Here is a 26,302-nt window from a genome sequence, read left to right as displayed (position 1 = left end):
AAATCAGATACTCTGCTAATTAGAAGTGTGCGCTGTGTGAAATAACATTTTTAATAGGCTGCGTAAGTGTTGTACATTAAGCAGTCTTTTTATATAAATGATTCTTCAGTGGCTTTTGAGAATGCTTTCTTCAAGCGAAAATGCGTAAGAACCTGGATTTAGGAGTGAAGAACCAATTAAGTGCTGTATTCTAATTATTAAATAATGCACAGCACATTTCAAGTATTTGTTAAATTATAATTCAATCTCAATACTGTGCCTGACAGAAAATCTACTAAAAGCCACCCTTTACTGATAGTTGTTATGCAATATATGCGGAAGAGCATGATAAAATGAAAGCTAACTTCCTGTTTAAGTAAGTAACTAATCTAATCAGGTCAATCAGGAAGGAAGAGATGACTAAATAGACAGAGCATTCTTTAAATCTAATACATTCATTTAAAACAGTGCATGCAGCTGCAGAGTTACATAGTATTTGTCTTTTGCAACCATGTTGGTGAGAACATCACAGTAAAGTTGCGTCACCTGAAACGTTCAACACTGAATTCCTCCTTCACTGTTAAATCCAAACTGAGGTTAGGAAGTCCAATTGTCCAATGACTCTGGGGAATGGGTGGGAAAGCTGTGATTTCAGGGTCCATGTTTATTTACAGTGATGTATCAGTAAAATAAATCGCCTTTCCTTGGAAGCCCAAACACTATACTAAAGAACAAAAACTAAAATATGCTGTTTTTTATTTGTTTTCTTTACACATGAATTCTTCTTGTCTCATTTACAGTAGCATCCCCAACCCCCATAAAACTGAATATGCTCCTCCCCTTTAAGTATTCTCTAGTTTCTTTTTTTATTTTACTGGGATTTTTGGTTCAACAAGATTACAGTAGACCCCTTCTTAATAGCATAGCCCATTAGCCATTAAGCAGATGATGCAATTAACAGGGGCCAATATGTCCATTTTCATAAAGAAAATGTGCTCACAATTGCATGCAGTTAGCATGAATACTGTATGCAATTGGCTGGTATAGAATTAAGTGTAATACACTGTAATCTTTGAAAGAAAATGACAAACATTCATCAAAAGATTAATGACTGGCAGTACAGGTTTGGTAGGCCTACTGCCAAAAAACAGTCTGTCCCGCTGGTAATTTCTGTTACAGAAAGTATTGCTTCGTTTACTCTATATGTAGAAAATTCAAGAAGCTTAATTGTGCTTATAATATAATATGGATGTCATATAATCATACAGCATTCAGATAATGTGCAGTACATTCCAGTACAGTAGTCCGTCGCGTATCCGACTGCGGTGGGACCAGAGGAAGGGCGGATATGTAAAAAGTCGGATGAATGAATCCTGTTTTAAATACCATTATACCCAGCTGTAACAAATACTATAGTCACACAATTATTGTTTTGAGCTCCCCTAAATCCCTTGTTTAGAAAGATAGAGGGTATTAATGCTTGTGACAGAGGAGTAGTTGTCAGTCATGTGGGAGGCAAGAGATCGAGATAGAGGTTGAAGTTGATACGCCCTGCAGACAAACAGGATTTATTTACATATCAAGTCAACACACTGAACAGCTCACACGACACTACCAGCAATGGTACACAGTGTAAGAAAACTTTGGTGGGAACTCCAATCTCTGAACTAATCTCCTCTGTTCAATAATAAACTAACGTTGCTGAAGAGCTAGATCATGGCGGATAAACGGTTAGGGCGGATATGTGGCGGGCGGATACATGACCGATTACTGTAATACGCAGACAACCTGCTTCCTATTGTGCTGAAAGAGAACTGATAAAGAAATCAATTTTTGCCAATCAGTTTCCAAGCAGAGTAGTGGAGGATCTATATATCATTGACATCGCAGACCGTGTATTTTTATTATAATTAGTGATGTTAATACAGAGACAAACGGCTGGATTTTCTCAGTTCAAGTTTGAGGGATGTGCAATACTGGTTACAGACACTTAAGAGTAAAGGGAAAATATAAATCAAGACACATTTACAAATAGTGTGAATATTTATAGAGTTAAAAGGGTGTCAGTATTTATAATAGACCCCAATGTGTTTATATTTCTGGACCACATTTGTATCTGTATCAGAAACTGCACAATGTGTACAAAATATATGCCTGCTGATGCTCATCCTGTCGTAAAATTTATCCTAGAAAAGGTACAGTACACATTTTATTTTCCTACAGATGTCACACAAGCTGCCTGGGATCCTACTTAAAAATCGACATGGTGACAAAAATAATGCACAACAATAGCTCTATCACAGCTAACTGCTTGTCGAAGCCACTCGACAGAATGCTGAAGTGGTCCAGCACCAACTGGGGCAGGTTAGCCACACCCTGAAGGGTAGATTTATGACCCACAAACATTACCCAATAGGTACAGTGTTTTAATCTTCCTGCCCCAACCATCTCGGAGGACTGAACTTGTTTATAGATCATCCTCATGGTTTGGCACATCTTTTCTTCTGCATCTGATTAAGTTAACAATGTGCTGTTATTTGCATGCTGATTTAAGAGACCCTTCTTTACAGCTGCTCCTAAAAGCTGGTCTAGCTCTCTGTAATATGATAGCACAGCAGTCAGTAAATGCAATCTTTGTCAAACCCAGGTGTGCTCTTGACTTCGTTCTAATTCGTTCCAAGCAATTTTTTTTTCTCCCCGTAGCTTTATAAGTTTCTATTATAATCAAATCTGGAGCCAAATCGCTCTTTTTTTTTGTTAATTATAGAGTGAAACTGATGTGAATGTATTCAGAAAGCATCTTCAAAATAGGTCGGCATACAGTTTTCTATTCTTATCACATTTAAATGTCAATATGGTGCAAAGCTCTACAAATGAGTTCAGGCAGACTTCAAACCCCATTTAACATTTAAAACTCTATTCTGTAAGCCTAAAGTATGATTTAAATCATTTTACACATACAAAAAAGACACAGTTTTATGGCTTTAGGATGACTTATTTTAATGCAGAGATAATTTTATCACTAAAAAAAAGAAAGATAATTTAGATATAATATCTATCTTCCTTTTGATAAGTGTGCCATTTTATTTTTCAAGACAATTCATAAAGAAACCAACATCTAACCTAACCTGTTTTTTTATAGAGATAGGTCGATAGATTGATACATACATGCATATATAAATAGATATACATACATAGTACACAGACAAAGAGGGCTTTTTTTTGGTAACTGGAGGGAGGAAACAAGACTTTTGAGTAATGATCAAATGAGTTATTGTTCACTGAACACTATCATTATTTTGAGGTAACATTTGTGTGGTCTTTTATGTAAATATAACAGTTGTATTTACTCTGAAAGTAAAAGTGACAAATGCATAGAATTAAATATGTGCAGTGTTGCACAAGTCAGAGTGCTGAGCCCTACTCCTTAATTTCATATAAATGGAGGTTGTCAGATTTTCAACTTCAGGAATACAGTGTTAATATTTAATAAATGAAATGGGTATCAGACTGTTATTAGTTTCACAAGTCTTGTTCATAAAGTGAAACTAAGCAGTTGTTTAACTATAGCATTTAGGGATGAATCTACATTTTAGATAAATTATATCTATACGGTTAACAAAGTCTAGCATAACTGAGTAACTGAAGTGCAATTGAATCAGTGTTATCTATGACTTATTTTTTAGACAAAGATACTGATTTGCAAGCTTTTTTGTTATTCCAGCAATGGCCAGCACACATTTTTAGCTGCTCAGAACTAGTTATTCAGGATTCCAGATGGTCATGGTGGTTCACTGTAACATTTGACGGTTAAATGTAATTGTATACCAATTTATCAAAAGTTAACCTTTGTTGGAACTGTAAAACCCCTACTATAGATGGAGAACACCAGCACCAGTCCATATGTACAGCAAAAACACCAAGAAAAATAATTCACAGTGCTGCACTAATACATGATCGTGAGTCATCAAAATGCCTTACCTTACAAGAACTCAGCAGTGTTGGCACAGAATGGGAACAGGTTGTGGGTGAAAACATGTTGGATAAAGGAAAATGACATCTAGGCAGAGGATCAATACAACAATGTGTTGAACAAAGCAGAGCTCAGATCACAGCTCACCTGAATAAAACGAAGGGCCACTGCTAGTCTATTAGCACTTTAAACAGCGTGGGGACAGTGCATAAAATCTGTCTGTGTATCAATGCAAGAGGTTAATTGATTTTAGGGCACCCAAAAAAGGGCTCTTACATCCTGGGATCCTTTAAGAAGCTGCTTGATGAGATTCTGGGATCAATAAGCTACTAACAACCAAACGAGCAAGATGAGCCGAATGGCCTCCTCTCATTGGTAAACTTTCTTATGTTCTTATGTTCTTATGCTCTTATGTTCTTATACACTAAAATGGAAAACAGTTACATAGAGAACATCGAAGTTTGCTTCGGTCATGTCTGGTCTGTAGCTCTGCCTCATAGGCTGACGGTGGTACGTCATGGACTATTGCCCTGCTTTCACAGATTCTGACACAATATTCAGATATGAAACTGAGAAAAAAAAACACAAGTGAGGATTTTTACTTAACAATATTGTATGGGTTATATACAGTATACAGTACTAGGGCTATAAACCTACTGTTTCTCTCGACAACACAGCTTAGCAAACCAAGTACAGTACTAAAATGTCAATCAAGAGAGCCAGCCAACAGGAACCCTCCTGTACTGAACAGTTAGAAGCACAGCACTTGCAGTGTCTGTAATGAAACTGCCATTAAAAGAAGCAGTGGGCATCAATCTCTTAAGTAGTTATTGTATATAAAGAAAACAACTCAATCTACAACATTCTAGAAATGCCTAACCTTAGATGCTCATTAGATGTTGAAACTAATTTCTGTTACCTCATGTATAATACAGATCGCCCAGTAGAGATTATATTCTACAAGCCATTGCCTGGTGACTTAAAATATTTATCAAATAAAAATACCATCCCTGGGTAGTAATCTACCAATTATTGTGGTTAACTAGTGACTATGGAGCAGTCTGGTACATTTATATCCGTTTACAGTCTTAACTTTCCCACTGTGTGTAGCCTAGCTGCCTGGGGCTAAATACATGAAGTGGATGCATGTTCATTACTTAATTTTTCAAACACTTTCATTCTTGAAATAGTTAAGATTGAAAATACAGTCAGGGAGTCTTGATAAACCACAGTCAAAGCAGCTGTCTAAGAATCTGTTTAACAGAACTCAAATACAGTGCTGGATGCCACCTAAACACAATAGATTTATAAAATCTATAAAACATACTCTAAAGTTGCTAAGAATAGCCTGGGTAAAAAGTTTTTTTTAAGGGTGTATTTTAAAGAGGTTGAATCTCACTAGGATCAGAGTAAAATTGCAATAAACTTATAAAAACAGACAGAGAGATTGATCTAAAATTAGGACAAACATCGCTAAAATATCATTGCTTTCAATGAATATGTGACTTCATGTGAATAATCACAAGGCAGTAAAGAATACGAACCCCGCGTGAGGTTAAAGAATGCCAATACTTAAGGTGAAAGTTTCCACTGGAATAAAAAGTGAACAAAGACACCCTACCGAGCAAGCATCAATCTATCATAAGAACTGCAGTAAAAAAAACATCTATCCTATGCACGCTTATCTTTGGAGAGATCTTTAAACAAAGGGGTCTATTGTGTTCTTCTTTTAAAAAGCAGGACTTTGATGGATTTAAATAAAAAAAATAAAAAAAAATAAAAACTTTAACAAAGATATGAATTCAATTAAAATAACTTGGCAGTCCATACAGCTTTGATGCTGCACTGAGAACCTGACAGATATTTCCACTGTTTGATGAGGTGGTAAAACCTTTGCTCAAGGCTGGAGCTGATGTTCTCAACTGCATCTGTTTTTTTTTTTGTTTTTTTAAGAGCGACAAGTGCGTTTAGCCCTCAGGACGCTTCCCATGTTTGGCATGTTTATAGTTATGTGTCACAGACCAGCCTGTTTTCTTAGAAACAACAACAAAAATACAGCTGAACTTCTGTTATGATTTTTTATCCTGGGTTAATTTATGTCGCCGTGCACACTGGTTCATGTGCGACATAACTACAGATTGTAACCATATTTATGAACTCTCTTTAAAAATGCAGTGTGTACTGTAATATAAAAGCTAAACAACCATTTTGACAAAACTCTTGAAATGGTTGATTTCAGTCCCAGTACATTGCTGAATATTTACACAAATCTGTTTGAAACTTGAGTCAAAATCAAAAATATTTTATACAAGAGTCATGCCATCACTTTCAATCAAAATAACGGTAGTATTTTATTGATTGATTATTTTTTTTATTTATTTTTTAAATTTGGAATCGGCAATTATTTTTCTGATTTTCTCCCCAATTTGAAATGCCCAACTAATTTTATTTCAACCTGGCCCACCGCTGCCACCCCCGCACTGACTCGGGAGAGACGAAGACGGACACACGTGTCCTCAGAAACGTGCGCCGCCAGCTGTCCGTTTCTTTTCACTCTGCAAGCCCGTCATGCAGCCACCTCAGAGCTACAGTGACGGAGGACCACGCAGCTCTGGGCAACTTACAGGCAGGCCCACAGGCGCCCAGCCAGTCCACAGGGATCACTGGTGCGCAGTGAGCCAAGGACACCCTGGCCGACCTAATCCTTCCCCCACCCGGGCAGCGCTCGTCCACGGTCGGCAGTGGAATAGCCCGGACTCAAACCGGCAACCTCCACGCTATAGGGTGCATCCTGCACTCCACGCAAAGTGCCTTTACCGGATGCGTCACTCGGAAGCCCCCTATTTATTGATTATTTAACCATACACTACCCTCTTTCCTCAATCTTTTTATATTTATATAGCATTTTCTTCAAAAAATATGTCTCAAAACATAACCATGACTTAAACAAGTCTCTACAATTACATTACTGAGAAGGACTTCTAGTCAAAGTGATATCACAGAGTTTCTTTAAGTAGTACACTCACCCCTCGTTATATCGCCCCTCGCTATACTGCGGATTTCAGATATATCGTGGTCCTGGAGTTGGCTCCCCATTTTTACAGTCTAACTGCGCATGCTTTAGCTGCAATATACATAGGCAATTTAACTTAGAATTACTGTTTGTTTTATTTTGTACTGCACATCACGAACAAAAATATACAAAACAATTAAAAATAAAGCATTAATATCGTACTGTTATCATATACACACACATTGCACAATAACACAAAGCATGTTATATATCTATTTGCTGAAGCGGTTTTTATTTTAGCCGACGAGGTGTTCACTTGTGGCAGCAATGCACCAGCAAAAGTCACAGGGCAGTGACGTCAGCTCCCTAGCAACAAGCCTCCTATGTTGGGAATGGGTTCTTTCAATGCAGCAGGTTTGTGCATTTGAGAAAGAAGAGGAAGACTCCTGAAATTAATTGCAGACTTAAGTTGATGAGAAGCAATTACCCTCCGCAGTACTGATTAAATCAGTGTGCTGCTTTTTATACAAAAAATGAGAAAAAGCGGGTTGTTTAGAGGATTTATATTGGACCCTGACGCCCCCGATAAAACAAGGAAGTGGTTGTACGGTTTTTGTTAGCCTATTTGTTTTTTGTGATATATCGAGTGGGTGGTGTCCTACACTATAACAAGGGAATACTGTTTACAACTCTGTGTAGCCCTGCATCGTATACTCAAAGTTAATAATAGTTAGTATATATACATTAAGTGTGCGATTAACACCTCAAAATGTTAACCAGGTGGCTGTTAATACGCTGTATAAAATATAATATAATATATATATATATATATATATGCAATTACAGTGTAAATACAGTGTAATTATTATGTAGTAAGAGACACTTAATGTAGGGTTACCAAACCTTTAAAAACACAGTAATAAGTTGATGGTTATTCAAGTATGAGCATCATACTTGTTAATGCTCATGGATTCATGTTTAGTTATACTATTTTACTATTAATAATAATAATAATAATAATAATAATAATAATAATAATAATAATCATTGATATTCTAAAAATATTTAAAAACTTCCTTAACTAAACATTCAAAAATAAATTCTATTAGTAACTCATTCTGAGAAAATGGCTTTTGCAATCTCTTCAGCACCCCTTGTTCGAAATAGTGGTAGATGCTAATTTAAATTAGTGTGTTCAAAAGAATCTACTGTTCCCCGGGGACTGCCCTCCCCTGCCTTGTTTGTTAGAGTGCAGACAGGTAGATGACTTGGTCACTTGGAACCTCTGATGTCAACTGCACTGCTGTGCAGGAGGCAACCTGCTAATGGTGTCATCAAACCGATTGTGGATTCACCCTGTCTGGCCAATTTACAAACCATGAGGACGAAACTGACTGTGATGTTGGATGTGCCAAGCATTACTATATGGCTTCATAAAATTACAGTACTGGCAATAGCTTCTTAAAATACAAAGGGAATGTAAAAAGAAAAATAATATATATGGTACAGAGACAAAGGTAGATATATACTGCAGAGAAATACATTTTATGTTCAGTTAAACACTGATTTCATCATCTCAGTAAAACACATAACTTAAAATGAAATCAAATATTAAAAATGACAGCCTATATAAGTGCTGTGAGTAACTTCAGGTCACGGAGGGAGGGAAACGCAGGCAAGTTGTCAGGCACTATCTGTCAGAGTGAATTAGAAACAATCAACGAAGACTGAAAGGGAAGGTGATTGTTATTAAGCAGCAGGGCTGTGAGCAAGCTACCCAGATGTGGTCATGCATATAAAGAACAGGAAACAGCAGTTTAATTCAGGGAGCTCTGGCAAGCAGGGCAGTACAAAGGATAAAAGTCCTTTGTTGCTAATAAGATAGAAGTTACTTAGATAACAGCGGGGTTAGGAGCTAGAATAAAGCACATTTATTCCACTACCACTCTCTACTAATATCACAGAAATATAATAGAAAAAGAAAAAAAAAAGCACTGCAAAAGTATAGATAGATGGTAGCCCTTAACATCTAAAGGAACAAAATGCTGTTGCCTACGTATATCAATTATTCACACTATCATAGGAAAATGATTTGCCTCCCTCATTGTTACACACCTTCTGCATGCATCCTGAATCTTCCTTTAGTGACATCCAGAAGAATATTCTTACTTACAGAAGACATACTTCTGATAAACTGTTTTATTTAAACATTTTGTAAATCCGAGAGCTGTAAACACACAGACTGCTTATTTTAAAAGGGGAACATTTTCAAGTGTAATATTTCAAAGGGCTGTTCCCCTACATCCCATGGAGACAATATAAGGCTAACAGTTAATTTTAGATTCCCTAGCTATAACTGAGCTGTCATTTATAATTTGTGGCACTGTGATATGGATGTAAAGCAACTGGACAGTCAACATGGAGTGCACAAAAGGTATATTAAGAAAAGAATAGATGAAACAGACACTAAGGAATGATATTTAAGCATACAATTGAAAATGAATATTTATATATTTTAAATAACTTATTTTCTGTAAAGCAACTGCTATCAAAACAAATGGAATAGGTGCTTCCGTCCAGGAAATCTATGATTTCAGTGAGATTAGATACAGTGTGGGATATGAAGACGTTCTGTAGAGCGTTTGTAATCAATCACACTGAGCACTGGGATTAATGCTTTCACTGGCATGAACTGGGATTTTAAAACGTTATGCTTTCAATAACGTTATTTTTTTAACATTATAGTAAAAATTTGCGTGGCTTATTAAGCATATTATTTCTTTTGTGTCCTGTGCTAATTGATATTCAACCTAGAATAAGCTTTATTTCATTGCTTTTCACTGTACCTTTAAAAGGGTTCATCTATGAAACAGAAAAGCTGATACTTAAACGTTCCTTAAAACCGTTTACATTTTTATATTTTTTTGTGCTGTGAATACATTTAGTCAGTCCCGGACATGAAAATATCAAATACCTAAAATACATCTAGGTTAAACAGCATATCAATTTTTAATGCCAGCTGCTGTTCTCATATCTACACTGTCTGTCTGGAGCTGTTGCAATATAGTAAGTTCTGTATGAAAATCAGGATTCACAGAATGAGAGAAGCTACAGTACAGTAGTTATACGCCATTGTCAATAAAATATTTAAATATTTGATACTTTTTATATACTTCGCTTGACTTCGTTTTCAAGTCATGCTCCACACACAATATACATGTCTTTTAATTGTGTCATTTATGCACCACTGGATGTCATATTATACCATGTGTAAACTTTTTGTAACACAAACAGATTAGTCTGGCTTGTTTTCTCATGTGTACGGCTATCTTAAAATATTTTTTTCCTTTCACAGAGGAAAGTAACATAAGGCAGTGAAGCTGCCTTATGTTGGATTAAGATTACAAATAAACTTTTTGAAGTACTTCATGTTTTTTAGTTTTGTATTTTCAAATTCAGCAATTAAACTGCATAGCCCTATACAGCACTGTTACTAACAAGTACTTCAAAGGAAAGCCCCATGAAGAAGTATAATGTCACCACTTTCAATATGAAGGGCTGTCATGTTAGATGCAAATTGTACTAATATAGAGAATCTTACCTTAACACACTAACTGCATACTTGTGTTAGGACTGTCAATCTGGTTAGAAAATAATCAGTCAGAGGTTGCAGCTGAGCTTGGTTGGCACTGACGGATGGCCAAAGGGGCGTCCCACTTCCCTATCACAAAAGAAAGATAAAGAAGAGAGAGAAAAAAATAGAGATGATCTAAAGCGAAATGTAACAAATTCACCAAATCACAGCAATATGCAGAGGTCAAGGAAATTCAACTGAAAAGGTGAAAGATGAAATCAAATCCGGCATGCGAGAATGAAAATCTATCCCAAAGCAAGGCCACCGGTGACGTGTTGTAGACAAGAAGCTAAATACTGCAGAGCACTGGGATCTTTCATTTTCATCAGATCAATAAAAGCTTATATTTATCAGGATTCCAAGCAGCTGCCACTTCTGACAACCTCCACTTTATTGTCTCACTCCTTGTGCTAAATCAGGCCATAGACTATAAAAGAGGCAACCTTCAATGCTGTTTACACCTGAAGACACAATTCCATTAAGAGGTCCCTTTTTTGTTGTTAAAGAAACATGGCCTGTTATTATTATATTGGCAGAAGCTACTCCTCAGTACTCTCTTTGTCGTCCCCACCCCCGCATGGTCCTGCCCCTATGCCATTGTGTCCTGATACTGTTAACTAAAGAATGCATAGGGGTACAACAGTTACCCTTAAAAACAATATGTATACATATATATATATATATATATATATATATATATATATATATATATATATATATATATATATATATATATATATATATATATATATATATATATATGTAAAGAAGATTATCTCACTGCTAAAATAGTTGCTACTCTAACCAACAGCACAACAGTATTTGCTATCAGGCATTCTAAATAGATTATCACCAGTCCATCTGTGTCATTATTGATTTATAAGGCTTTAAGCTGCTTTAGAATAGACGCTTTCCCACTAAGGGGCTTCTTGTATAAATCAGAGGCATACTCAAATACAGCACTTGCCTGCTACTAACTCTCCTCAAAGCCATTTGAAAGAGGGGGCAAACAGGATGGACTTTTTCTTATACTTCCTTCTAGTATATATGCAAAATGTGTTGTCTTTTTAATAGAGTAAGGAAAAAAAAGAGGGGGGGGGGGGGGGGGTCATTAACATATGAATGCTATATGCAAATGCTTGTGGAAGAGCAGATGTTGGTGCATTTAATTGACCTATATGTGAATTGCATCCAAACCATTAACTATATTAATACACACTACTACACAGTAACTAGATCCAAAAAAAAAAAAAAAAAAAAAATTGAGAAAAGTGGATTCTCTGAAAGCATGTACTTGTCATGAATCTGACAAGGATTCTGAGATGCTAAAACAAGGTCGCTGTCACCAGTATTTCGCTGTCATCTGCATTCTGCTCCTTATAGATGACATCATCACAGGGTTGTGTAAATCGATCACTTAATAGCTTTTGGAAAATTCTGCAGTCTGAAGCAGGTTATAAAAAATGCCCCAGTTTTATTCTTTCTTTCTTCTTTTTTTGTTTGTTTCCTGGCAGAAATGTCATACGTCTTAAGCTGAAATGTTTGCATGAGTGCACCATGAGAAACACAGATGCCATTTTATTCTGCGTGCCTTTATTTCCCTCTTCTTCTCGGAATGTCATTAAATTGTATTAAATAGCCTTTTGTCCAGAGGGCACAGACCACCCGATATATGATAATGTATTAATGCTCCAGTGTTCCAGCCACTGAGCTGAAACATTTTAAGGCTGAACAGCGTAAGTATGAAGCACCATTGTGTATACAGCCTGCTAACAACTGTGACACATACTAATAGAAACATACCTAATAAATTTACTGCTTTCAGGTCTGGCAAGCTGACATTTCTCTGCAAGGGACTATTTTATATTTGCTGCACAGAACCAAATTGCATCATATGGAGCCACTGCGAATTAGCATAAAAATTAACACTTAAATTTCAGCTTATTTTCAACCCCTCTCCTCCTGCCACAACAATCAATTCCTCTTATAAATCTGATTAGATTTTATGATGCTTATTATTCAGAGCATGTCTCAACACAGCATTCACAGGCTTGAAGACTATTTGTTTAAATAGAATTAAGAAGCAGATAAATCTATAGGTGTTTCACTCCAGTCCCATCCTTCATCTGTTTCTCACCCACACTGTAACACCAGCAATTGATTACAAACACTAATTAACATACATGAAAGAAACTTGCAGTATTTTACATTTAGATGATTTATTATTTACATATTTATTCAGCTTGTGTTTGTTTGTCATCTTCTCATCTGCCAGATTCAGGCTCAAATCCAGACTACACCAAAGTGTACAAAAATAAATACATTCTGCTTTGAAAAATCCTACCAAACAATGTCTTTTTTTGTTCTCTGATGTGTCCATGCACAAAATAGAGACAAAGAAAATGTGTTGATCTTTTCCAAGCTTTGTCATTAAGAAACGGCTCTCTTTATGTGTTTTTAGTGACTGTTGGTGCAGTTTGTCATCCAACAACCTTGATGCATTTTCAGTAACATCAAATATCATTCTTACTGACACCTCAACAAGTATTAAAACAGTACTGGGAGACAAAAGGTCTTTTTAAGGTTAAAGAAGGTTCATATGCACATTATATGATGATTGATCCATTATCTTTAACCTTACGTAAAGTCAACTTTTTGCTAAAACCGTAAAAAATAAAAAAAATATTATTATGGACTCTAAACTTTCCCGATAACTACATTAGCGTGACAAGACTCCTTGTCTTATTCACCTAGATCACTGGGAACCACATTTAGTCATTACAGTTACACATTATCAAATGCAATTACAAAATAAATAAAGCTTGGAGTACATTTGTATTTGAATTTGTACAATAAACCCACACAAACAGAAAAAATAAAAATAAAAAAAACATTCTATTTATATTACTTGTTTACTCAAAGGGGAGTGAACAAGTAATATAATATACAGAGTGACTTCAGGGTCTTGTTGTTGTTTAAGTTAAAACTGCTTCTTGGGTTCCCTTCATGCAGTAAAAAAAGATAAAAACGTTATTATTATTATTATTATTATTATTATTATTATTATTATTATTATTAGTAGTCGTAGTAGTAGTCGTAGTAGTAGTCGTAGTAACAGTAGTAGTAACAGTAGTAGTAACAGTAGTAGTAGTCGTAGTAGTATTAGTTGTTCATTTATTTATTTAGAAGAAGAAAAATAATGATGTCACACATTATTAAGTGTAGATAAACATCTTGCATCACACAACACTGCCCTAAACGTTATTTACTAACTATATTATTCTCTTACCTGAGCCTGGGTTTCAAGACTCAAATACATAACAATTAATTCAAGTTAGGGAGTGGGTTTAATTAACCTAATGTGGATAGGTGTGGAATGTAAGATTAATTCATATTAGTAGAAAATCATGTGTTAGTTTGCATGTAATTACATTTGAATTACCAACACTTAGTAAGTGCTAGCGATTTTGTAAAAGCTGGAGCTGTAAATGTTGATCTTGTGATCTCATGGTCCTGCACCTTGAATAGTGATAAAGAAATAAGTGGAAGAAAAACCCTGAAGTTATAAGAGGATAACAACGGCCCCTGCCACGCTACTGCACAGAATAATTTAAACCAGCTAACCCCTATTCTTATGTTAACAAGGCAAAAAGAAGGGGCCACCCAGCAGCTTAAACTCAAGTCCATGGTTAAGTAAAGTAAGCATTTTAAAACTGTAACGTATCATTTTTACAGTTTCAGATAGCAACTTATACCGTACCTATATATTTATGTCTCTTTTAAGCATATTACCTTTCACAAAATTAAAGAATAATAAACCAAGCACTTAACAACGTTTTCTCTATATAATGTAATACAATAGCGCAGAGGAATTCGAAAGCCTTTAAACACAGAGTAAACACTGGGTTCTTTGTTGGATATATAGTATTTAATTAATTTTTTTCTTCCACCCCTTTAAAAAACAATACATCCACATCTGATGCGCACCCTCAACACACCCACCGTGATATTTTATAGGTTAAATCCTGCTGTATAGAAAGTCATATTTTATAAGTGAAGTTTATTTTTATGAGTGTGCATAATTAACACAGCATGTACTGTCTTTCAGCAACCCAGCCAAGGTCTTTATTTAAACAACTTTTATTGTGAAATGTTTGCATTCTCAGCATTCGGAGCCCACACACAGATTATTATTTCAAACTTCGTTAGAACAGTTTGAAAAGTTTATGCTTAAAGCAGTTATTGTTTTTGATTACTTCAGTTTTTGGATGAATCACATTCTCGGAGATCTGTTAAAAACATGTTTACAGAATCGGGTTCTGAACTTGATAGCCTGCGCTGGAATATTAACCTCTCTTCTTCAAGAGATTTATAACATGAGGGATTAAACAATTTCTGTAAAATGCATCGGTTGTTTGGTTTCAGCACAGCTCTTCTCTTTCCACTGTTTCTCCACAAAAGCGTTTTATAGAACTTGAAAACGGAGGTGAGGTTTTAAGACACAATGTTTGTCTTCCAACTTGTCTTAGAAGCTTTAAGTAACAGCAGATGCCTATAAATATGAACTCTTTCTAAATAATGTTAACTTTTAACTGCCCTGTTAAATGCAGCACCATTAGAAGACAAACTGACATTCCTTACAGTCTAAGTGTGCAGGTCTCCTTAAGATTAGAGGATGTAAATAAAACAAGGACAAACCCTACAGATTATAGAATATGGTGGTGCTCATGCAAAAGAAATATAATGGTGTCATGACCCATGAACCTCTTAGTGTTGGATTCACTGTCGTGATTATGGAAGATGTAGTTCATTTTGACCTATGGCATATGATATATAACTTTGCTTACTGCAGGGCAGCAGTGTGGAGTAGTGGTTAGGGTTCTGGACTCTTGACTGGAGGGTCGTGGGTTCAATCCCTGGTAGGGGACACTGCTGCTGTACCCTTGAGCAAGGTACTTTACCTAGATTGCTCCAGTAAAAACCCAACTATAAAATGGGTAATTGCATGTAAAAATAATGTGATATCTTGTAACAATTGTAAGTCGCCCTGGATAAGGGTGTCTGCTAATAAATAAATAATAATAATGTCTGTAAATAAATATTGTATATTATTTGGCTATGGCTATATAATCTGTTCATGGGTACAAAGAGTTCCTTTTACCATATATTCATATTATATGTTTACAAAACTAACTTCAAGATTATTGTTGTAATTACAACAATAACCCACTGGGTGACACTGAATGCTATGAAAAAATCACATTAAATGTATTTCAGTGGAAGACATCACTTCTGATATTTGATAAGTATGGAACATACGATATCACTTCTGAAAAAGTAAATCATTTCAGATTTTTCTTATCATCTTTTTGGTAGGTCTAGTGATATCCAAAAGTTATACTTTTTTTTTTTAATCTACAAGGATTTTGTAATAGCAAAAAAACTTTGCAATCCAAATAAAATGCAGTATCTCAGTGCAGTACGGGTTGTTTAAAACATTCCTGAGCAAATGTTTGGGTTTTTCAGTTCCTGTAATTCACCAGAGCAAGTGCACATGTCCCACTTCAAAGTAATACTCTTTAGACTCTGACATGCTCTCCCCAACAGCCACAGTGCTTTCCTGACACATGCTGCAATTATTCTTAAGCAAGGTACCACTGCAGTCATCTCAAATCCTAGAACCCGCTATAGCTAATTTAGGGGAATAAAGATAGATGTGCAATAAAGACATGCGGGCCATCAAATATCTGCCTAAAAACGTACTCATGGATAATAAAAAGATATGGGCCGCCACAATCCAACTACAGACATATGTTTTCTTTTAAAGACTTTCTTTTTCTAATCCAAGGTTGAAATGGCTCTTGCAGAAAGTGCAGTTTACTATACACTTATACGTTAACGCGCAAGGAAATTTAAGACGCCTTTTCCTGAATTCTTGTTTTAAGTGAGTCCAGTCAATTGAGGCTGAAAGATGTTATTCAGGCTCTGCTGACTATTTTGAAACATATATGTGTAGCAGTACTTTACAGATGGGAGCGCTGTCATCTTTTGATTAAGAAAAGGAAATGATTTCACTTAAAAGATATCCCCTCTTGTGTTGTTTTGTTTTAACCAAGCTTGTACTTTCCATGGAAGTGGACATATTTATTGAGCCATTTTCCATTAGTAACTCTGCTGTAATATCAACAAACCCCCTCCAATTATCTAAATATCATAACTGTAAAATACCTTAAACATCATCTCTACTGTAAACAACTTACTTGTGAGGTTGTAAGTGTAAACATCAGAATTTTTTTTTTAATGATGTTTTTAAAAGAAAAAAGAAAAAACTGCTGGTTAAAAACTAAACAAAAAAAACGTAAAGCTGCCATCTGTTTTACGATGTTTCCATTGCAGGACTGCCGCTGTGTGCCAGTTAACTGAACCATGGCTTGCTAAAGAGATTGCAGGGGTCACAGATTGAAATAAGTCTTTAATGATTGATTTTTTTCCTATAGCCCCTCTAACACGATTGAAATAGTGATAAATGGACAACTGATCAAAAATGAAGCAAATCAAACACTAGCAAAACTAGCAGTGCATTAATTTTATTAATTTGTTTATTTATTTATTTTTTAAATGCTTCCCACTTCTTGACAGTTTTAGACATTGTAAGCAGGGTAGATGAGCATCCGGGATCACACGGTTGTTAAGTGAGCACATTACCCATCTGAGTAAAAGAGCAACTCATTCCAAGAGGCATTCAGGTTTATTATCATGGAGATTTGTCACGTACATACCACACCCTCGGTTCCACTACGATAGCCGACAGACATCATCAGACAACTCTGGTTCGCAAACCTACACTGCTGTTACAGCTTTGTTACGGCAGTTTGCAATTGAAAACAATACAATGAGGAATCATGCAATTCTTTTAAACATGGGCATTTACATCATCAATATTTTCCTGGATATTCCTCCAGTTGTTCTTGGTTTTATCGCATATATAACACAATGATATTTCACAGGGACTACAGAGGGGAATCACACAAACAAAAGACCAGAACTACGAATTGAGTTGCAGCTTAGATAACACCTATTATTTCCAAAAGTTAAAACAGAACTCTCTGCGTGCCATGCCACCTCTGAATGTATATAAGAGTATGGAGATGTATACAGAGCGGATAGTTTAGATAAACGAAACAGACCTCATGCTTGGATTCCCTTAAAACAATGTCTCATTGTACCTCGCTTTGGAGTTACAGAATTCCTCTAACTGAATATGAAATCAGCTCTCACACATGATCGTGCACTGGAGCTGGTATTGATTGTACCTGGCTCCAGAAGACTCTCGCTTGTGTTAATCAAACCTTCTCAATTTTTAATCACTTGTTTAATCCCCCCCCCCCCCCCCAAGATAAAGTCCCCACAGGTTCTAGCATTTAGAATGAAATCTTAACAAAAACAAAATCTTCTCAATGTCTTTATATAGCTGTTCCCCTTGACCTTGGGCAACAGTATTCATTACATCATTATATTACCTCTTCATTAAGTTTTCATCATTTATAGCGGTGTTATCAAACTGCATCGGTCCTTGACTGTAAATATAGCCCTGGTTTGAGATCCTTTGAGTCAGAATCCACCGGATCAGAACCCACCTTCCCCCCCTCCTGGGGCTCAGGGAGCTGAAGATAAGGGTTTCAATTTGATCAAGCAGTTTAAGGGTATCATTGTTCTTTCCACCTTGTCGCTCCATTTCTCTGTGCTCCATTTCTACAGGTTATTAGGTACATCAAGTTTAATCCTAGTATCAATTCTGTCACATTTCCCCATACGATTGTTGAAATAAATGTCCCTTTGCAATCACGTTGCTCTTTCTCTCATTCATTTCTCTCTTTCCACAGTTAGCTGAAGGGGAGCTTTTTCATCAGTTTGCAAGAATTTTAATCTCCCAAATCCTTTATTTTTAAAAAAGCCTTAATTCAAGATAAATGCAAAAAACTATAAACGCAGTGCACTGGCTGCTACCTGTATCTTTATATCACATTCAAGACCCACATCTGATTGCTTTATGAGGTTTTATTTGTTGATCTGTACAGTTCTCTGGTAGGGGTATATCAGTCACTTGAACACTTAAAAGCCAAATGATGTAGTGGGCATCTCAAGCCTTCCTCTTAGTCAATCAGAATGTTTTTTTTTTTTTCATCATGTCATAATTCACTACAAACCTCTTAAGAACTGGTAAATGCCGCTTTCTTCATTTTTTGCTGCATTCATTAATTCAGACAGCTTTTTCCTTCAGTACACAGGTCTTCTGAGTATACCAGAGCCATCTCTAAGTCCTCTCTGTGTTAGGTCTGCTTTGAAAAGCTTTTCTTTCTGTTTACATTGACTTAAGTTTAGTTTGATCACAGTAATCTTGCCTGTTATTTTGGAGTATTCTATGCAAAGAAAATCAAGAATTCCAATTGAGAAACCTCCTGAGGAATGTTCAGGAACTAATAATATGCCTTAAAACACGCATGGAAAATGCATTACGTACAAATTGGAAATGAAAAAAAAAGTAAAATGTAATTTAAAAAGTAGAGCACAAAAGCATTGATTTCTAACAAATATATATATATATATATATATATATATATATATATATATATATATATATATATATATATTTTTTTTTTTTTTTTTTTTTTTTTTTCTGCAGGACCTTTATAATTTAATCATCGCAAAAAAAAAATATTTTAAAGGGTCCAGCCTATAAACTGAGTGTATGTTTTGCATTATCTGTGCTCTTGTTCGTGTGAGCTCTCAGTGTAATATCACAGTCTTGATAAATAATTCAGAATGGTCTGGGAGGTGCAGAGGGATAATTCACTAAGCTTTCACCTCTGGGGACCTGGCTTTGAATCCAGGTTTGATTGGAACAGCTTCAGAAGACAGCAGTCCACAACACAAAACCACCACCCAATTGGGAAAAATGGGCAGTCTGAAAAAGAGAGACTGGAAAAGTGCTCTCTCAGTTTCACTAGTTCAACCACCACATGCTCAACTGGATTGTGGTGGTGTGGAAGAGTGGTTGCAGTGCTGATGTCACGGACCAGGAAGAAGCAACACAAAACAAAGGCAGCAAAGGTAGGTAGGGGAAACGAGACGCGTTTGCGCTCGGGTTTTAATAATAAATCAAATAATAAACAAAACACTTTACATCAAACAAAAGGGCACATTGGCCAAACAAAACAAACCCACAAACAGTTGTACTCACAAATATTGTGCTGGCTGTTCCAGCACAATAGCAGTTGTTTCTTTTTAACCTCTTTCTCTCCTTAACTCTCTCGTTCCTTACTCCCTGAACTCTCTCTCCCAGAGCGCAGAAAAGCTGCAGGTTTTATACAGGTGACCATCTCCCGATTAGCAACAATTAATCAATTAATTAACTCGGGAGATGGTCACCGGCTGCATGAGGTTTTTAAATAAATAAACTAAACAAACACACGGCTTTTCGCCGTCATCTCAAATAATAACTAAGACGGACGGCTTTGTCCGCCTGTATAAAAACACAATGCAACAATAATAATAATAATAATAATAATAATAATAATACAAAATATACAAATAATAATACAGGGACGAGGTGTACCCCATCACAGGTGGCCATCGAAGATGCCAAACCATTCTTGCACGATTCTGACAAGGAGGATGTTAGCATGTTCTCCACTCTTCGTATACATATTATGTTATCCTACATGATCTAGATATACCTTTGATTGAGAGTGATGTCATCTGTTCTCCATTACCATTGCATTCAAATAAATAAAAATACAACACAATAATAGTACTAAAAATAGAGCTCATGTTTGCTTTATAAAACTGGATCTGATACCACTGAATTCAAGGCAAAGAAGACAGGCTGATAGTATTTGTGAAGACTTCTATTTTCCAAGCAGCTGCATTGCTGAGGAGAGGTGTGCTGATATATTATTTGTTTATTTAGCAGACGCCTTTATCCAAGGTGACTTACAGAGACTAGGGTGTGTGAACTATGCCTCAGCTGCAGAGTCACTTACAATTACGTCTCACCTGAAAGATGGAGCACAAGGAGGTTAAGTGACTTGCTCAGGGTCACACAATGAGTCAGTGGCTGAGGTGGGATTTGAACCGGGGATCTCTTGGTTACAAGCCCTTTTCTTTAACCACTGGACCACACAGCCTCCTATTGGATATATTGTAATCACTTTTTAGCCTGGCTGATTATCGAATCAAATGGTCTGCAGAATAATGTATTGTTTTTCCATAATAATGCTCAGTGGAACTGAAGAGCCATTTAATTGGATGGCTTTAGAGATATGTATGCCGAACACCCCATCACAGTTAAACCAGATAATAAAAGTTTGTTTTGTTTTATTTAATTTTTCCAAGTACTGCACTGACCAAATTATTCTTGATGCTAATTTTGTATTGTTGATTTTTACAGCTACTGTTTTTTTTTTCATGGAACTAAAAAAGGTGCTATCATTGAATCTAGTTTTTTAAAAGGACCAGTAATTTATTTTCATTATCCTGATAAAAATAAAATAAGTACAGTATGGTTATCAGTCCAGGGAAGACATTTAAAAAAATTTTATAGTGCTGTTATATTTAAGTTGTAGTCAGAAATCGAAGCTATAGCAGTACTGTACTTGCGAATTAAGATCACCTTTATACACAAAGGCAGTTGTTTCCCACATTGATAAGAAGTCGTCCTAATCCCTCTGATACTAAGAATTCCCTGAGCTTAATATTGCTTTCTCAAACCTTAACAGAGCTGCCATTGAAAGATAAGTAAAGAATTATGTTCATATAAACATCTCAAACAAAAATATAAACACTTATCAATAAAGATACTGTATGCAGAAATAACATGATATTGGGGCTAAATTCTATTTCCTTTATGGTGTTATTGTTTACCATTGATACTAATGCGATATCGCGTCACCTGGTGGTGGTGTGTCCCTTAAAAATATATTTTTTCCTGCATCTCTCAGGTTTCTACCTATTTTAACACTAACAGTGTGGTATTATGTATGCAGCTGGTATTGGTTTGAGAAAGGGAGCTCTTCTTTCCAGTGATTTTTCAACAGTCCTGCTGCTTTAACTTTTTTCTTCTGCGAGTGATCGGAGGGACATGACTCTGAAGATGATGTCTTTCTGTCTTTAGAATACTGGAAACATCTGACTTGTCTAGATTGAATCGGTTTAATGACACAGCACAATGACTGACTGAATACTAAGCTCACTCAAAAACAGTTGTCTACTGTGGAGCTTGGAATTACTGTCATTTAAAAAAAAATAAGAATGATAGCATGTACAGGTAGCTTTTTTTGAATTAGACATCTGAGTATGTCTGAGACCTTTCGTAAGCAGCAATAAAGGGGAAAAAACCCTTAGGCAAAAAAGAGATGCCTATACAAAATGATCTTATGACAAGAGACACCAAGAATGGCTTAAAGACCAATTGTAATCATGAATCGGTAACTGTAAACCCATTTATACCAAAACGTATTCCAGGAAGGTTCCTGTAATGGGGCGGGCCAGAGGTCTTGGTTAAATGAAGAAAGCAGCAGTACAAACGCATTCACCATGGCATCTTGAGCTTAGATGTTTTACCAAAGAGTTGGGATGCTAAGCTATTGTACTTGACTCACTGAACGTGACTCCGCCATCTCCATTACAGACAATCACTGCTTGTACCGACTAGACCCATATCCCGGATTAGACTGTCTCGTTCAAGGATGTGTTGGTCATTTTACCATCTTGACTTGTTCATCACACAGCTAACATTATGTACTCTGAAAGAATCCAAAATGTTGATTGCTAACCTACTGTTGCTTTGTGATTTTCAGTGTCTATCCTTTTAATGTTTCATTCTTCCCATTACATTTACTGCAACTAATAACTTACGATTGTACATTTGGATTGTCATAATGCCATTAAAATGGGAGAAAGGGTTAAAAAGGATGGACTTTAGATTAAAGTGTTCTCTAACAAAATGACAGGACAACAGATGCATGTGGATTGGTTCATTAATACAGCATTTTACTCTGCTCTTTTCAATATGGTATCCACCTGTTATTTCATAAGAAAAAAAAACAAAGTCTGTAAAGAATTAGCTAAAAGCTAACAGTAATCTGCATGAAGATTTCTGTGATGTGTCACTTTCATTTATTTTGTTCCAATCCTTTTTTTTAATTTAAAACAGCTTCTTGCCGATTGGAATTTTCTTTTTTAATCAGACCGATCCAATTATTGTTTTGTTAAAACTGAAAACTTTGTATGCATCCATTTCACTATTTACCACTTCTGCTGCAGATTCCACATGCCTATGGTATATCACCACTCCTTGCCAACTTCCAGAATTGTGCATGTTACTGAATTATCACTCGTTATTCGTTTCTTCAGGAAAAAATCATATAATGTCATTACTTATTACTTAATTTAAAAAAAAGTAGCACGTTATTTTACTCGTTATATTTCTTTCTCTTGTCTTGTCCTGCGAAACAGTTGTTGTGGCTATTGTTTACTGTTTAACAGGATGTCTGGTAATTCATTTCTTAACTGTGTCAAACAGGTTTTAAAAATGTTTGTAGTATGAATACATTTCATTTTTGGCACAGAAACATAATGTACTGTACATTTCCTGGTTTTCAATAATTTTGTAGTATGACGAGAAAATCACACAAATGTTAGAATTTATTAAAACCACGAATAGCAAATCAACAATAACAAAACAAAAACAAAATAAGGTCTTTAGAAAAACTAACTATGTGGTGATAAAGCAGTTAACGTAAAAATAATGGGGTGATGTAATAAATATGGCCGCCACTGTAAGCAAGCACACAAATAAATAAAAGTGGTACGTACAGTCAAGTATGAGACTCCTCTCAATCTTGTCCTATTAAACTTCAAAATATGCATTGGATAGAGGAGTTTCCTGTATAACGTTTTGAAGTGCAGCATCAAGATTGGCATGTAGGGATATTCCTATAGTGCCTAGCCTTATTCAAAAAAAAGGCTCAGAAAGACTGATTTGATTGCACCATGGCTTATTATATGTCATCGGTGCTGAGGCACCGACTTTAGAGCAGTCTGGCGCATAGGGGTTAAAAAAGAAAATACAGCTAATGTAAGCATACAACAGAGAAAAGGTAACGAGACTAACTCGTTTATTTTTTAAAAACCGAACTTGTTATATTACCTCGTTATTGGCAAAATAAATAGTATTACAGTAACGCATTACTTAAGTAGCAAGTTACCCCAACTCTGCAAACTTTTCATACATTAATATTATAGTTTAGCAAAGGCAATACCATTGGTTATTGCATTACATCAAGAGCTGAATGCATAAGTAATCAGGGTTTCAGACCCATCTCTAATTATGACCATTAATTTAAAAATCATCCTTCTTTTGTCAAGAGTTTTTATCATTGAACTCTATGTTAAAAATCTGCCAGTACTGTGGTGCTAACTATAGATCTCCTGATCAAGATTAGTTAAAATGGTTAGAAGGGAACAGATGTCAAAATGTGTGGCCTGCCAGAAAGATTGAACTGAGCCAATCATGGTTTTCCTGTCCAAAGGCAATAAAATAAAAGAAGAAAAAAACAACAGTTGACATTAATGCAGAACCAGCTGTATACTTATTTATTTATTTTTATTTTTTTTTAAGGTTTAGAAATAGGCTAAAACCACAGATTATATAAAAGATAGCTGGTAAATGATCTTTTCCAAAGGACACTGTAACAGGATCTCTCGTAAATGCAAAAGCTTGTGAACTTGTCAGACTCTGAAAGATGTCTTCAAAGATGAGGTCACTTTGAATTCAATCAGAAAGTCTTCCAGCATTTTTGCTCCCCTTTAAGCCCCAACATGTTTTTTTTAGATGTCCTGTCATGTGCTAGTTTCTATCCCAGTGCTATTTCAATTATGTTCATGTAATTTAATTTATAACCCTCGCAGAAAGACAAGTGACTCAGATGCCTTGAATATATACTGTATATATATATTTATAGACACACACACAGACAAAGACAGAGACAGAGACAATTCATTTTAAATCCTCCCGGGATGAGTCATATAAAATGATGGGACCATCTAGAAATGCAGTAGGACCCCACTGAAAACAAAATGTAACTCAGATGGTCTATGCTGTGACCCTTATAAAACCCTTGGACAGCTCTCACTTACGCAAAGGTGCAAAACTCCCTGGTTGAATGTACTGTATTGTAAAAGTAGGCAGCCTAATTTCTATTCCAAATAACATTCCCAAAAATCGTACTCTATACAATCACCATTAAGCGTTCTTTTGGATCCTTGGTAAATTGTGTTTTTTACTGCAAAACCCCCTTCACTGTTTTGATGAAGGCAGCTTCCTGCATTAAGTGAGTTATAATCTCTTTCTACCTGTATCTTGCTGTAGTTGTTGTCTTCCCGATCATTCACTTGTAGCTTCCGGCTGCACTTAACTGATCCAAAGTTTTCTTTTGGTTTCGTTTGCCATGGAGGTCTACAATGTCCTTTTTTATAGTTCAAGTCTGGGGTACAGATGTCCCTACCTGCTGGCCACCCACTGTCTTAAACACAGAGTGTCCTAAATAATGTACCGTTAAATATAGCACTGCTTATTGAGAAACTGATAATTGACACAAGATATACATGAAACATTTTTTCCATACTGCAGCTCTCTGCATTGGTCAGGTTTCCTACCCCTTATTTGTCAATTTAGCTCCAGAAAGCAAATATTTACACCTATAACTGTCTTTTTACTGTACTTGGCCTTTTCTAGAATCAGTTTTCTACCAATAGGTTCAGAGTTCTCCATTGTTATACAAAGTTAACTAAACAGAAAGACTACTAATGCTTCAAAACTGTAAATAGAACATCTCAGAATGCTTAATAGAGAACAGCTTCTTTTCTTTTTGAAGGAAAAGTGTAGTAACTGGTTGTTTCCTGCTGTATTGCAATAGTATATTGATTAACTAATTTCCACAAATACTTTTACATATGCATAATGTTAACTCAGCTGTAGAGGGAATACAATACTCTCTGTTGTGGCACTTAATCCAGCACAAACATTGTAGTCTTATTTTATTTAATCCTGCACAGTGCAATTTTATAATCCATGTTTGGATGTTCCTACTTTGTTTGTAATATTGCATGCATTTATTTACTTTTTTTTTTTTTAAGATGATGGCTTTTGTCATGAAATAGTCTGCGTAGAGAAATTCTTTCCTCAACCTATGGTATGCCAGGGATTTCAGCCCTGTCACAACTTTATACAATAATCCTTAGTTAAATATGACACAGATTGCATAAAACATCTGTGAACAAAAGAAAAGAAGCATCGTTCTCTGTGAAAGGCATGCATCAGATAATGAGAAATGTATTTTACCAACCAGCTCTCTGTGGCTGTGGGCTGATGATACGCCTGTTTTCTTCTGGCCCATTATCTGAGTACTTGAACCCTGGATAACAATGAGTTCATAGAGATTGAGAAGTGCTAGGCTTTAATTGTATGTATTTAGTCACGCAAACAGAAGCAATGGCCTGAGAATGGCTAGTTAGCCAATGACATCATTTAGCTTTAGAATTGACTCAATGGAGCTGTTACAAATTTCCACTGTGATATTAAGACGGCTGCAAAGCAACTCCTACGACTAAAACAACTTGTGATCTCCACAGTTTAATATGA

The 26,302-nt window shown here is 35.8% G+C and overlaps 1 protein-coding gene across 5 annotated transcripts in view; it reads right to left on the bottom strand.

Annotated features, from left to right (window-relative positions):
- Positions 1-26,302, bottom strand: part of znf536 (zinc finger protein 536) — a 142,822-nt gene that overhangs the window by 81,799 nt on the left and 34,721 nt on the right. For all 5 annotated transcript variants that reach the window (XM_058992741.1, XM_034928488.2, XM_058992740.1 and 2 more), the window contains exon 2: positions 10,567-10,686. The gene's annotated coding sequence lies outside the window, so the exon portion shown is untranslated. The remainder of the gene's footprint in view (positions 1-10,566; positions 10,687-26,302) is intronic.

Source organism: Acipenser ruthenus, chromosome 19, assembly GCF_902713425.1.
Source record: "Acipenser ruthenus chromosome 19, fAciRut3.2 maternal haplotype, whole genome shotgun sequence".
NCBI classification, from domain to species: domain Eukaryota; kingdom Metazoa; phylum Chordata; class Actinopteri; order Acipenseriformes; family Acipenseridae; genus Acipenser; species Acipenser ruthenus.
Note: the sequence above shows the minus strand (reverse complement) of the source record. Positions and strands in the feature narration are given on the sequence as shown.